At 37.3% G+C, this 14,779-nt stretch overlaps 1 protein-coding gene and 1 non-coding gene across 7 annotated transcripts in view; one reads left to right on the plus strand and one right to left on the minus strand.

The window, feature by feature from the left end:
* Rbm12b (RNA binding motif protein 12B) overlaps nt 1-14,779 on the minus strand; it is a 476,951-nt gene that overhangs the window by 58,185 nt on the left and 403,987 nt on the right. The window lies entirely within an intron of this gene.
* Nucleotides 10,777-10,905, plus strand: LOC147824058 (small nucleolar RNA SNORA44). The gene has a single exon (XR_015442944.1). It is a non-coding gene; the product is annotated as a small nucleolar RNA SNORA44 (small nucleolar RNA).

A 14,779-nucleotide genomic window follows, 5' to 3' on the forward strand; every position in this document is an offset into this window, starting at 1 on the left:
TTTTCTCTTTTTCTCTTTTCTCACCACACCATTCCACCACACCCTTCATGACTTCAAGCCAATTGACTATGGACTGAATCCTCTAGAAGCCATGAGCCAAAGTAAATCTCTCCTCCTTTAATTTGTGGATGTTGTGTATTATATCTAAGGGACAAGAAAAATTACTAAGATAACCACTCCAGCCTTAGCTTCCTTTGCCAAAAAATTTGTCCAAGAGTTTTCTGTAGGTTATATTCAACACAACCAGCTATAACTTTTTCATAAGACTTTTACATAAGATATAATATTTCAAAATATGGCTTAGAATAAACATTTGAAAGTGCAGGAAATTGTCAATTAAAAAGATGACTAAAATTCCCATAAGTCATTTGATATTTTATTAGACTTCATATACATGTACTGAGAACTCACATGTAGCTTAAATAAAATTATGATATAGATATAAATATAATTTTGGTTTGCTTTTTTTACTTATCATTACATCATCATTGTCCATTTCCCCATGCCATTAAATATCCCTTACAATTATTATTTTTAGTAGCTATGTTCTTTTTTTGTACAGTAACATTTTCTAATCTTTAATTTCTGGTTATAGCAACATCAATAATTTTTATATGATGTATGTATAAGCTATATTTTATATGGTTTAAGGATCTGTTATTATTGCTGAATTCTTATTACTTCTAATAATTTGTAGATTTTCCCTAACTTTTCATGCAGACAACCATATTATGTATGAATAATTATAATTGTATTTCTTATCTTCCAGTTCATATATGCATTACTAATTTTCTCATTGTATTATTCTGGATAGAACTTCTTGTACAGTGTTGACCCATAGTCATAATAGCAGTCATCATGTTTTCTTTTTGTTATGAATCTAGTTTTTTTTCTTGAGTAAGTTAATGTTTTTTCAATTAAATTATGACTTTTGCATTAAAATTCAAGTTCTATCATTTACTGTTATATTACTGTTTCCTTGGCTTGGAAGTGGAGTCAAGAACAGTACCCACTTCATAAGGCTTTTGATATTAATATTGATATATTACACGTAAATGCTAAATTTTAAAGGTCAGTTGTAGTTTTTATCATTATAGATGGGATCAGTTTATAATATTCCTCCTTTACATTGTCTGGGTTTTGCACAAAGTTTATTACACAAATATCATAAAAAGATTTTCCAGTTTTTGTGTTTACAAAACCAATTGTATGAGATATAGGTAAAATATATTTTCAAGAAAACTCTCCTGTAAAACTATCTGCGTGTGGTATTATTCATAGTAAGGTTTTGATTACTGATACACATTTCTTAGTATATTTAGACTTTGTAATACTTCCTGGTTCATCTTCTCAGTTGATTTTTTTTTTAATAAAACAATCAGTTTAGTACTTCCTTGCATAAATCACATAGAATTCTTTTTTATGTTTTTTTCTCCTTGTCGCTGTGTCCCATTTTAAAATAATAGTATTACTGCTTTCTACTTTTCTGCTTTTTGTCCTTGATTGATTTTCCCAAACATTTCTGACTCTTATTAGTCTTTTTAAAAATATCAGTTATTGGTTTTGTCAATCTTTTCTATTGCTCTTTAAATTTGTTATTTTGAATGGATTTATATTTCCTTCTTTCTATTTACTTTGGATTGACTGTCCTGTCTTTCTTCTAATTTCTTGACTTAAAAACTTAGCTTATAATCCTTAACTTTTCTGAATTTATTAGGTCAACATTTACCACTATAAATAGCACCAAACTACTAATTTAGCTTCATCCCACAAATCTTGATATTTGGTAGTTTTATTCTTTCTTCCTAAGTATTTTGTTATTTTCATCATGATTTCTTCTTCTTTAATCCATGCATTGTTTAGAAATATGGTTTTTGGTTTCCAAATATGTGACATTTTTTGAATTCATTTTTTTCTTATTTCAGAGTTCTATTATGGTAAAAACAATATTTCATTATAGTAAAAATATGGTCTTAATTCTTCTGATTCTTGGTATTTGTTATGATTTGCATTTGGGCCTACTTAAAGTAGCTGTTTAGAAATATTCCACATATGTTTGAAAAGTATGAATTTCAGAATTCATTGTCCACTCCTCTCTACGACATGAACTTTATTGTGTTGTTTCAATATTTTTATCTGAAATCAGTTTGATATAAATACTGCTTTTAGTTTTAAGTCTATGTGTCCACTATTCGATTCTACTCAACTTTCTTTTAGCTCATATTTGCCTAGTATACTTTTCCCATGGCTTTACCCTCAACCTTTCATTGTAATTATTCTTTGATCTTGTCTTGTTTAGATAACATTTAGAAGAATAACATGGGAGGCCGTTTTGTCTCTCTGGATGATCCCGCACACTGTTTCATCTTGGGTAATGCATTTGAAAATTCTTCAACTCACTTCCACAAACATTTACTAAATGACTCATATATCAGACACTCTATTAATAATGCAAAATCAAGTAAAACATGGTATGTTTTCCTGAATACCTTAAAACTGAAGAGTATAGACTGATATAAACAGATAATTTCAGTATAAAGTGACAAATACCAAGATAACAATACATATTTGATAAATATCTCCTGATGATGCCAAGCTTCAAGTACACCTCTACTGTGACTAGTAAAGAATCCCAGTGCTTTCTTCAAACAAAATATCCAGGCATTGTGTGCATTGATTGGCATATAGAAAGCAAATAGCTAAGAGAGGTCCACCTTTAACTCTGCAACCATTATCTGGGATGTCAAGAGATTCATTTTGACAGATTAGAATATCCTTTTAAAAATACCAGTAAGCATAAGAAATAAAAATTTCCTTATAGTCACTATCAAAATGTAGTGTAGCAACATACAGTGGACCCTTGACTTATGAACCTGATCCATTCCCAAGGGCTGGTTGTAACTCAAGTTGGTTGTAAGTCAATACAGCTGAGATCTGGATGTTTACCTGGGTATACACTATGGATAACAAGAGTCAGATGAATCCTCCATTAACCTAATTAATCCAAGTTGTTCATATGTCAAGCCATTGTAATTTTAGGGTCCACTGTATGTAGTTTAACAACTTTTCTGAAGCCCAATTTAAAAATAGGATAGGGTGTGTCATATAAATGAGCCATTATACATGATTTTGTAGGCACCAAGCCACAGAGGATTAGTGCATTAATGAACCAATAACACATACTTTGCTTTGTCTAGAAGCCTTTGTAATACAGCTATTTTCTGGGGAAAAATAAAATATTTAAACCATAATCATTTTGTGAGTAGTGATTTCTTTTGAATAGTCATTCTACTGTATTGATTTTCTAAAAGGAAAAAATTACTTGGAGAGCTTAGGAACCACTAAATCATACCAGCAGATGTTTACCAAAGTCCTAGTCTGTGCAAGCATAGTTCTACCTTGGATGTGAGTAGGTTGAAAGATGTTGGGTGAGAGTCAAACTGAAATGTTCTGGAAGCCTTCAAACTCCAGCTCACTTGGGTTAATTGACGGTAGAAAGGGACACTGAACCAAGAGGACTAATACCACGAAAAGAATAAATAAGAATGCTGTGAGTTAAATTGTGTCAACCCAAAAGATATAATCAAGTCTTAATCCCCAGTACCTGTGCCTGAGACCTTACATAAAAACGAGGTCTTTGTAGATGCAATCAAGATAAGATGAGGTCAGAGTGGATTAAAGTGGTTCCTCCCGGAGACTGTGAGAAAGAATCCATTTCATGTCTCTCTCCTAGCTTCTGATGGACCTAATCTAATAACTAGTGTCCTTAGAAGAAGAGAGAATTTGGACACAGACACGGGTGCAGACATACAGAGGAGCACAACACACAAAGATAAAGGAAAGATTACAGCGATACATCTACAGGCAAGTCTTGCTCTGCTAGCCATCAGAAGCTAGGAGGTAGGCATGAAATGGATTCTCCTTTAGTGCCTCCAGGAGGAACCACTCTGCTTACAACTTGATTTCATACTTCTAGCCTCCCGAACTGTGAAAAAATTAACTTCTGATATTTTAAGCCACCCATTTTGTGGTGGTTTGTTACAGCAGCCGCAGGAAAATAATTGAAAGAAGGATCACATTAGAGAGAAAGAACATGAACACAGAGGTATTCTCTGAAGATCTGAGGCTCCTTGGTGCCTTTTTAGGTACTGTTTTTGACAACAGTCTAAAAATCTTAGCTCTGAAACATCAATTCTCACACCGAATTGTGAACCCAGAAGACATCACAGTCCATTTAAGAAGGCTGAAGACCCTCCTTTCCTATTTGCTTCTACCTTTTCATGAATAAAGAACCCCCACAATTAACAAAAGATAATGAAAAAATTAACAGGTTAATTATATGCTTGCATACAGATTTTTGTTATAAAATGATGACAAAAAGTTATAAATAGCCTAGTACTTTTGTTACATCTACTTTGATGGTGCATGTATTTGAATAAAACAAATGTAAAAGTAGTGCATGACTAGTGAAGGCAGCAAAATTTGGCAGATAATGCATGGATGTGTTTGCCTTATCTCTAGATGCATTCATGATTCATCCTTGATCTCACCCCAGAAGCACCTTAAAATCAAGATATTATAAGACAGAGACCAAAATAACATTGATGCAAATGTTCAGAGCTACATATTGTAGGGTTTACCAGACAACCCACATCATACTAAAATTAGTAATGATGAAGCTAAACTAACAGTAATTTATAATTCTAAAACAAGATTAGCAGCAATAGAAAATCACAACAAACTGTTGATGTGCTAATAACAATACATCCCTCTCCAAACTTGCAGAAAATCTGATGTGTATTTATGCCCATGTGAAGAAGTCTTCATATATTGAAACATTTTAGTACATACTGAAATGCTAAATGTCTACCAGGTACAAGTACAAGTAAATAAATAGGAGTTAAAATAAATACTCAATCCTGAGGAGAGCTACTGAACAACATTCTAGTATGAGGCTGAAGGACTCATAACTGTTTCTGTCAGCGTTTACCAGAGAAGAGATATAATACAAGATATGCAAATATACAAGAATGTATGGATTGCCTCATGATGCCCACCCACGGAGTCGAGTGTGGAAGAGTGCAAAAGGTCAGTGTGTGCACTGAAGATCTGAAGAGTCCAGAAAGAGGCCTGGAGCTCCATGTGGTGTCCCTTGCAAATTCGTATCAGGAGGCCAAAGGATCTGTGCTGAAAGGTTGAGAAGTCTGCTCTGAAAGGATGAAAAGTCGATACTGAAGGCTGAAGGGTCTGCACTGAAAGCCAGGAGATGATGTCTAAGGTGAAAGTGAAGATTGGAGCTCCGAAGAAGACAGAAGCCATCCTTCCTCCTCTGTTTCCCTTTTATAGCATTCTGGTGACAATCCTCCCTAGGGTGGGTCTTTCACACCCAGAACTATGCTGAGCCAATTTAGCTGGTTGTTATTTACTTGAGTTGACACAATCTGGTCCAAAGACCAGAATGACCAAAATTCAAAAAGGTACCTAAGTTATTATGTCCAAAACTTGTTTATTAGCTCCTTTTTGAGTACTTATTTCATACCCACTGTGATAGCTTTAGAATATTGGGCTAGTCTATAAAGTCTTTTTTGTCTTACAAAATAAAATGTTCTGTGTGTGTGGGTGTGTGTGTGTGTGAGTGTGTGTTTATTTTTCCACAGAAGGAACAACATATGAGATGGATTTTTCTTCTGCTAACATTATTGGTTTCAGGTCCCCTGTCTTCTAGCTAAAATTGCATCCTCCAGGCAGAGTAATCTACTAGACAAAAATGCAAGGTTTTGTTTTAGACTGCTCTAAGTAATAATCCTGGCTCTTTTATTAGTACTGTCCTCTAGCAACTTAGTTAACATTTCTGAATCTCAGTTTCTGCATCTTTAGAGAAATAACATCTGCATGGTACCTCTGTTATGAAGATCACATTTGGGTGCTTAGAACAATTCTGTAATGGTAAAGGAATATAGTAAATAACAGCTCTTGGTCCCTTTTCTTAATTTTATAAACCTCTCAACACAGAGAAAATAGCAGTCAGCACCTCTGAGATTTAAAACACATAGATTTCATGCAGAATACACGCAGGTAGAATGATCACAACAATTGCATTGTTACTTTTAGTAAAAATTAAGTAAATTTCAAGTAAGATCTGTCTTGTAGTGCTTTTTATTCTTACTTTCATTTGATTCTTTAACTTTTCCGTTTCATATCTGGAGCTGTGAAATGAGTATGCATTGTTTACATCAGTCTTTTCTGCAAATGTAGTGGTTCTACGTGGTTCCATGTGTTTATAACATCCAACCCTGATGTCAACTCTGATTCTCTTCACTTCAAAGACAGTACTGGGAGGACACCATGTACTCTAGGATCTGCTTGTGAAAAAGCAAGTATGCTCTTATTCTTAATAAGAATACCATTAATATTCTTAACTTAATATCCTTAATATTAATATTCTGATTAATATTAATATTCTAATTAATATTCTCTTAATATTCTTATTCTTAAAGCCAGTATATCAAGTTCTCTTGTGTGTGGGATTTGACAGACCTTTCCAAATTAAACCCATGGGCAGGCTGCTCAAATCTACTACTTATTGAATCATTTGTACAAATTCAAGTAGCAGGTAGAAGAGAATCTCACTAATATCAACCCCTTCCTAAGAAAGTTTATTTTCTTGAAAAGATGATGTCAGGATCAAGCCCTAAATGTATTACTCCTAGGTCATTTTTCTGTAATAGGTATTAATTTCTATTTGTAGCCTACCTCAAGGATGAAGAAACCAGAGAAGCTAACATTTAGGCAAAGAACAAAGTCAACAAAATCAGTTACAGATGCACAAAGAAATCCACTGGAGTCTGTAGATTGTTTCATTAACAAGTTTGGAAACTGCAGAAAAGTTAGAAAATTGCCACATGTAGCTTGAGATTTATCCAATTCACCTGTCACCTGGTTGGCAAACTACCAAACGAAAAGAAAGAGGAATTTCATGACCCATTTTATAGCTGCAATGTGTGCTGTGTTATTTGGTGCCTTTATGAAAATTTTTTGTTATTGTTTAAATGAGATAAAGGCCTATGTATAGCATTATACAAGTGTGAAGTACTACAGTTACTCCAACAACTGGATAGAAGTTTATAGATGTGTAACAGCACTTTCGTTGATGCTGTTGGCAGATTCTGTGAAGCAGCAATGTTTGTGACATACATGTCAGCACACATTGTCCGTAAACAAGGAAGGCCTGCCTCAGAGTGGGACTGAGGGAATTGAAGCCTCACTTGAGTGCTTTGAGAGGCCAAGATCAAAAGCACTTTTAAGCATATCATATAATTATCATCATTAAGAAGCATGAGGTGAGGAGTCCTAAACTCCCAAATTTTCAAAGCAACAAAAGCAGCACAGCTTTAATGGGACTTTGAAGTCAGATAAATCTCCAGGTTTTTTCATTATACAAACTCACAACTAATTAAGGAAAACCCTATCTGGGCCAGTGTTTAATTATGTTTGCTTGTCCGCTTGTGTCATGTACTGTGTTCTGAAAGTAAAGGAGTGTCAATTGGATTGTACCAAAAGACTGTGCTGGGAACAGCCACCAGCATTCATTTTTTAAAAAGCCTGGCATGGCAAGGATTTGATGTTTTTTTGTCTAAATAAATAAGTTCTTAATAAGCATTGATGATTTTAATAGTCCACATAGCACAAAGGTGAGAACTTTCTCCACAAATATCACAGCTGTTTTATATTACCAGGCAATGTACCAAATCTTCTACATAGAAAAATGCTGGACAAATTCTGTCTGGTAACTAAATACAGACACATAGCCTTGAATACATCATCAAGAGAGGCTGTTTATATAGAAGACAGACGAGAACTCTTAACTACCTGATAACCAGAGCTTGCCTAAAAATACTTTATTTTTAACACACAGAAGATGGTCCACATTGTGATTTTTTAAGTTGGAAATCATGGACAGCATTAAAAAATTAGAAAACATGGGGATTTCTAGTGATTCTTAGAATACTGGAAGGTCTGACAACATGGGACCTGCTTGGCAGCCATGGGTCATTTTTGTTTAAGGAGAGAAGTTGACCAATTCCCCACAAACCTAACCATGATGATTGTATAAATAAAGCATAGTACATTCATATAATGTAATTTTATTCAGCCATAAAACAATAAAGTACTGGTACATGTTACAACTTGAATGAACCTTGAAAATATTTTGCTATGTGAACGATGGCAAACACAAGAAGCCACATATTGTATGATTCCATTTTTATGAAATGTCGAAAAAAGGCAAATCTGTAGGGATAGAAAGCAGATTAGTGGTTGCTAAGGACTGGGAGAAGGGGAAACGTGGAATGACTGCTTGATGGGTATAGATTTCCATCTCAGGTGACAAAAAGTTCCGGAACTAGGTGCTGAGAGTTATACAACTTTGTGTATGTACAAAATGCCACCGAATTGCACACTTTAAAATGACTAAAATGATAATCTGTTTGTTATGTTATTTTATCACCATAAAAAAGCAAGTCATAAACTCCTTGTCCTCATAACAGCAGAATACTGGGAAGAAGTGGAAGATTAGGGGAGGTTCACGTGCCCTTCCTGGCAGCATGCCCTCTTCCCTGGTCTGACTGCGAAGAGAATGACACCTCTTTGCTCCAGGACTTCTATCTACCTCACTTCTGGGGTAGCAAAATTTTCAGTGAACTGTTTCCCATGCGCAGCTAAGTCCTAAGCTTGGTTTCCAACAACATGCCCATCAGAACGTGCAGGTGGATGGCTTCTGTGTAAAAATATCCATTTGATCACACAGGGATTCCCTGAGGCCCTCACGGAATACTGCTTGTGGAAAATATCTTGGATCTGTCACTCTTTCTGCAACTGGATTATTCCAAATTCTACATCTTACCCTTTTGCTGGTCACATCCTCAACCAAGCCAGGGCCATGGAACTACACAGGGCCCCCTCAGTTAGAACCATGTATATCTCTCCTTCCTCCTAAAAGAGGAGCTCCAAAATGATTAAATTGCAAGAATGTATCATTTACTGAGCATTCGCTATGTACCTGGCACTATTCTAGGCACTTTACATTTGTTTTCTCATTTATTAAGTTGTTGTTGCCAGGTGGTTATGTAGGTAGACTATAATAACCCAAACCTTCAGTAACTTGCCCTGATGCCCTTCAGCTACTCAAGACAGAAGCTGAGATGCAGAAGAAATCCTAAAAATCTCACCAGGTATCCTCTGAATGTGTCTTGAAGAGATATGTGGAGCTGTGCTGGAACCTCAGTTGGCTGGTAGTGAGTGGCACCAGGACATATGAAGTGAGCGACTGTGTCTTGTTTGAGCTAGAAAGGAGACACCTACCTGCAGAGCAGTAACCCCCATGGCAATGTCCCCTGGGTCAGAGATTAGCAAGGAACGATTGTGGTTGCTGGTGCTCTGACAGTGGTAAACTCCTGGGCCAAGAAGGCTTTGCCTGTCTTCCTTCCAGGGCTCCGTTCTTATGTTAGATCCAGTCCATAGGCCCTGGTTTAAAAATAACCACGTCAGCCAGGGATTTAGCTCAGTGGTTCCACCACCTGCTGTGCAAGCACAAGGACCTGAGTTCAATCCCCGGTACAAAAAAAAATAATAAATAACCATGTCTTCACAGGGTGAATTTTTAAGAGCTTGTATTGCAGCCATCAGGACCAGATCTATAATCCAAATATTGTGAACACATTTTATCTTGCTATATTACTTCCTTCACCAGCCCCTCTCTGTATTATATACAAAGTGAATTTTCAAAGTGGAAAAATTATTATATCAAACTACTCATAAATTCCTTCACTGGTTCCCTATTTCATGAAAGCTCCCAGACTAATCAGCTCTCAGGTTTGATTGATTTACCACCAAGTTCCCTGACCTGTTTTTCTTTTTGCATTGCCTTCATGCATCATGGATTCTGATCAGCTTCTTCAATTCCCCATTCACCATACACTCATTGAGTGACATCCATTCCACACTGACATCTGTACCAGGCACTACAAATATTGTAGGACATGGCCCCCTCCTTGAAAGGTGGCAGAGTCTGGCAGGGGAGAAAGACCCCGAAACAAAAACACAGCACAGAACGGTCCTGTAGAAAGACAGAGGAAGATGCTGTATCAAGGACAGAGCAGCTCCAATACCTGGAAATCTGGGAGAACATCCCAAAGTACGTGGCTTCCTGGTTGTGTCCTGGTTATTCACCTTGTAAAAGCCATTGAAAAATCAAATCCCTACCATCTCTTACTAAATGTTTTCAAATACTCAAAACATGGTAAATAGAACTCCCACACTTTAATATTTCTGAGAATATTTTTATTTTTTTTTTTTTTTAAATTTCTCTACAGGCTTTAGAATCATTAAAGCTTGAATTTGAATCTCTCTTCTTCCATTTACTTGCCCTTTGTCTAGAACAAATGACCCAAATCCCATGAGTCTCAGTGTCTACCTGTGGAACAGATGAGGTAATGCTCACCTCACCTGGCTGTCTACTTAATACAGTAATGTACAGAATATGCTGGGCATAGGCTGAACAGACGTCAGGACTCCACAGGTAGCACCTGCAAATATTTCTATTATTATTACCTTTCAGAAGAGAAGTTGGGATACAAATCCTGTGCCTAACTATATCCTAATTGCTGTAGGATCTTGTGAAAATACATTACTTTATCCAAACCCCAGATGCTTAGAAATGAATGTGCCCACTTCGAATACAATCACTAGGTGTTTCACAGGATTTCAAAATCTGCCTTCCAGCATGAGTCCAAGGCTGCAGTTCATTGTGGCCAAGGGACCTCCTACTGCATGTAAGAACAATGTGGAGAGATTTTGACAGCTTGGGTCAGATCATATCTGCAGCTGCAATGTGCCTTTCTAATAATGTAAAAAGAAAAAAAGCTGCCTCTCCAGCCTATACAAAGTGTGCTCTCATGACATGTCCCATTGTACTTTTGTTTATAGCCACAACAACCAACCCATCATAACAAATTTAGATCAGACTGTGATGCCACTAAACAATCATCCAGAGGAATATTCCATTACCAAAAACAGTTCTAAATTTCATAAGAGAAATGAGAGAAAAATAAAAACAATAATGAACACATTTTAAAAGCCCAAAATATCTCCATACAATGTTATTTTAGGGCCAGGCCCAGCAGATTACTTAGCATGGGTTTTAGTAAAAAGTGTAAATAATGTAGAAAAAGTTTGAAGAGAAAGAAAGAACATCATGTGCTTAAGGTTTCCAAAGATGTTGGGCCTGCATGTTTTTGTAAAGAAACATCTGTCAGGGGTTGTGAACACTCAAGGGTACCCTTGTTTCATGTAGGAAGAGGTTGTGAAGTCAAAGCCCCCAGGCTATTTAAACTGGAGCAGGAATTCCTGGGAGAAGCTGGAATTTAGCTGAGGGCCTGATGCTATTTTGATGCCAACTAACAAACTTCTGGATACTAAAGAGACCCCACCATTTCAGAGCAGTTACATTCATTGGATTTAATCAAAACATCTATCAGAATGTTCCCTGTTCTAGGATGTCAGGGGAGACTGCTGCATTTTGGAGCAACTTTGCCTGTGAACAACCACAATGCTTCAGAGCTCAGAGTCCTTTGGGGATTTAGTAATTCCTGCTAATCTATAGTGGATCTCTGCTGCCTGGCCAGTCCATCCGTGGTACTTGACACATCTTGTATTTCTCTTTTCTGTATCAGCATCAAAAGTATGGAACCCCAAACACAGTTTTTAATGCTGTGATTGCCTTGAAAATTTTCAGGTGGAAATGTGACAGCTCTTTCAACCATCATAATCAAGCTACTTGACCAGCTTCAGCCAAAGACATAGTTCTCAACCATGGATGGAGTGAGCATCTCATTGTTGGCTGCCCTACCAGTCTTCACCCTAGTTCCAATGGTTATTGGGAAACAAATGGCACAATGAGCCAACTGCATGCTTCATTACCTAAGAACTAGCAGATCCTCAAGAATTTAGTTGGAGGCAAGAACACCAACCTTGTATATGTACCTAAATTTGACAGTTATTGACAGTGAGAGTTGTTGAGTTCTGGTCGGAATTGCCAGAAAGTAAATAAGAACTGGCCTTTAATATATAACATTTCTTGTGGTAGAAATTAGCGTAGTTTTACTGTTTGCTTAGGGGGTTTCTGAGACCTCTTTGATGGAAGGAGCATGATTTTGCAGGGTCTCTGCCAACTATATGATTTTATACATCTACAATCAGGTAGAATAACATACCTAACTAGTCCCCCTAGAAGACATCTGATCGTTCCAACTTGGCTAGAACAATGTAAAGAGCTCCTTTTTCTGTTTGTTTTCTGGGTGAGAACAAGCACAGGCCATGGCAGCTGTGCAGATGAAGGCTGACTCTAGGGTAAGGAGTCACATGGCCCCTCTACCTCCAAGAAAGGTGCTATTCAGCTCAGATTTTGAAAGGTGTGAGGGCTCCTATTTCACTGCAGCTGGTGTGCTCATATCCAGCCAGCCCTGATCAGGAAAGTAAGAGCCTCCAGCCAAGCCTGAAACCCACTCAGCCCCCGTGGGATTTTAGTTTAGCTCTTTTAAAACAACATTTTGATGAGTTGTGTGTAAATGAATCAGAAACATATGGATTCAATTTCCCTTGAAGTGTACGTGGGTTTAAAAATTAAGGGGAAAAAATGTGTGGAGTTTGGGTATGTATCAAAGGCGAAATGTTTAAAAAATAATGCAAGACACTTTACAGAAAAGACAGCAGGGCTTCCTTTTTAAAGTGCAGTGATGGCAGCAGGCTGAGGGGTGGATGAGTCCTGAGACTCTGAAGTTAACACATGTGTGCTGGGCCAGGCCTCCCTGCGATGTCCTGGGACCCCATGAGCGACGCCCAGCAAATGAAAAGCAGACACCAGCCACCAGGGAGGCCACATCATATCTGGGCTGAAAATTAAATTGCCAGCTAACGGAAGAGATTTTCAAACAAGGTACTTGCACTTCTTTTTAAGTTAATTTAATACTAAATGGAAGACAGTCTGCAGACTGAGAAAGGAACTGAAGCACAGAAATAGAAACCGTGAACTGTCTTTCCTGACTCCCAGAGGTTGTCAGGGCCAGAGGTCATGAACATCAGTGAAAGAGCTGGTTTTGAACTGAAACTTGGCCATAGGAGAGCCCTGGTTCCTAAATTCATTCATTCATTGAACATGTACTGAGTACCTACTGTGTCCCCGGTACTGTTCTCAGAACCAGAAATAAAAAATAAAACAAAGTTAAAAAAACACAAGAGAAATTGTTGCTACCTTCAAGCAGCTTTTAGTTTTTAATAGGGCCATGATGCATATGCAAATTAGTGCCCCAGGTTGGTCTGGTTACTGAGACAGAAGGGTGAACAGGACACAGGGGGTGTAACACACCAGGGAGGGTCAGCTCTACCTCGGAAGAGGGGGAACAGGAAAGGCTTATAAAGAAGGTCAATGAGGGAGAGATTATGCTCTGAAGTTGTGAGAGTGGTTGAACACGCCACAGCCCCTGACACTGAAGGATACAGACAGCAGTTTGTTAGTCACACATACTCAGCAGTCAGGCAAGGAAAACATGGCACGTCATGCAAGGTCATATGGGCTTGCACTCTGGAATAGAAGAAACAACCAGGAGCTATGAAAGACCTTGTAGTAGTGAGAGGATGAGGGGCCCCCAGGTGCGCACAGGAGGATGTGATTGCTTGTTTGAGTAATTGGCAGGGAACTGGATCTACTCATAAGAGTAAGCAGCAGGACTGCCCTTGGCTAGGGGACCTTATCCACAGGGGCAAAGGAGGCGGGGCCTGAGGGTTAGGCCAACCTTACCAGATGTCATGGCAGCACCTCATAATGGACCTTAGTTTTAAGCCTACACTCCAGTGATATTTGAGGCAAATATTGAAAAATGAGTGAGTGGGCTTTCCCTATATGGCTGGGCAAGAGTATTCTGACATTCCAAGCAGAAGAATGAGAGCAAAGATCCAAAGGCAAAAAGCAGCCTGGAAAATTAGCTAAATATTTTGAAAAAAGAAATAAGAATTTCTTTCCACAGAATTGTGGAAATTTAAGGACAATCTGTCATTAAAGTTTAAATCATTTAAATATTAAAAGTAATGAAAGATGTTAATTTAGAGCAGTACTGTCCAGTAGGAATATAATTTGAGCCAGAAATGTGAGCTCCTTATGTAATTTCAAGTTTTTAACAGCCACATAAAAAAGGACCCAATCATTTGACCCAATACATCAAAAATCTTAACCATTTTAACATGAAACAACAAAAAATTTAACAAGATATTTACATTCTTTATTCCATCTCTTTGAAATCCAATATGTATTTTTTATAGTTACAGCACACATCAATTTGGACTAGCCACATATTTCAAATGCTCAATACTCACATTTAGCTGATGGCTACCATATTGGACAGCACAGATTAAGAGCGGCTTGAATTGGCTGAAATTTGGAACAAAACACCATTTTGTTTTTTGTGACAATCTATCTTTAAATATTCTTATGGGCTCTCCACCTCTCAGTTCCAAGTATTTTCTCTTCTGGCTAAACCCAGATATTACTGTTATCTTAGAAACACCATAAGACCTAAAACACCATAAAACACCTAAGAATTCACATTTCATACCATGCACTTGGCTATATGACATTTCATTTTTGATGGAGAATGATAGGGGGAAAAACTAAGAAAGAAGATGTGAAGATACAGAGATCTTGTTTTCACTTTATTCCTAGTGTTTTGAA

Source organism: Heterocephalus glaber, unplaced genomic scaffold (assembly GCF_053883595.1).
Source record: "Heterocephalus glaber isolate CG9 unplaced genomic scaffold, H.glaber_assembly_v1.0 deba00001555, whole genome shotgun sequence".
NCBI classification, from domain to species: domain Eukaryota; kingdom Metazoa; phylum Chordata; class Mammalia; order Rodentia; family Bathyergidae; genus Heterocephalus; species Heterocephalus glaber.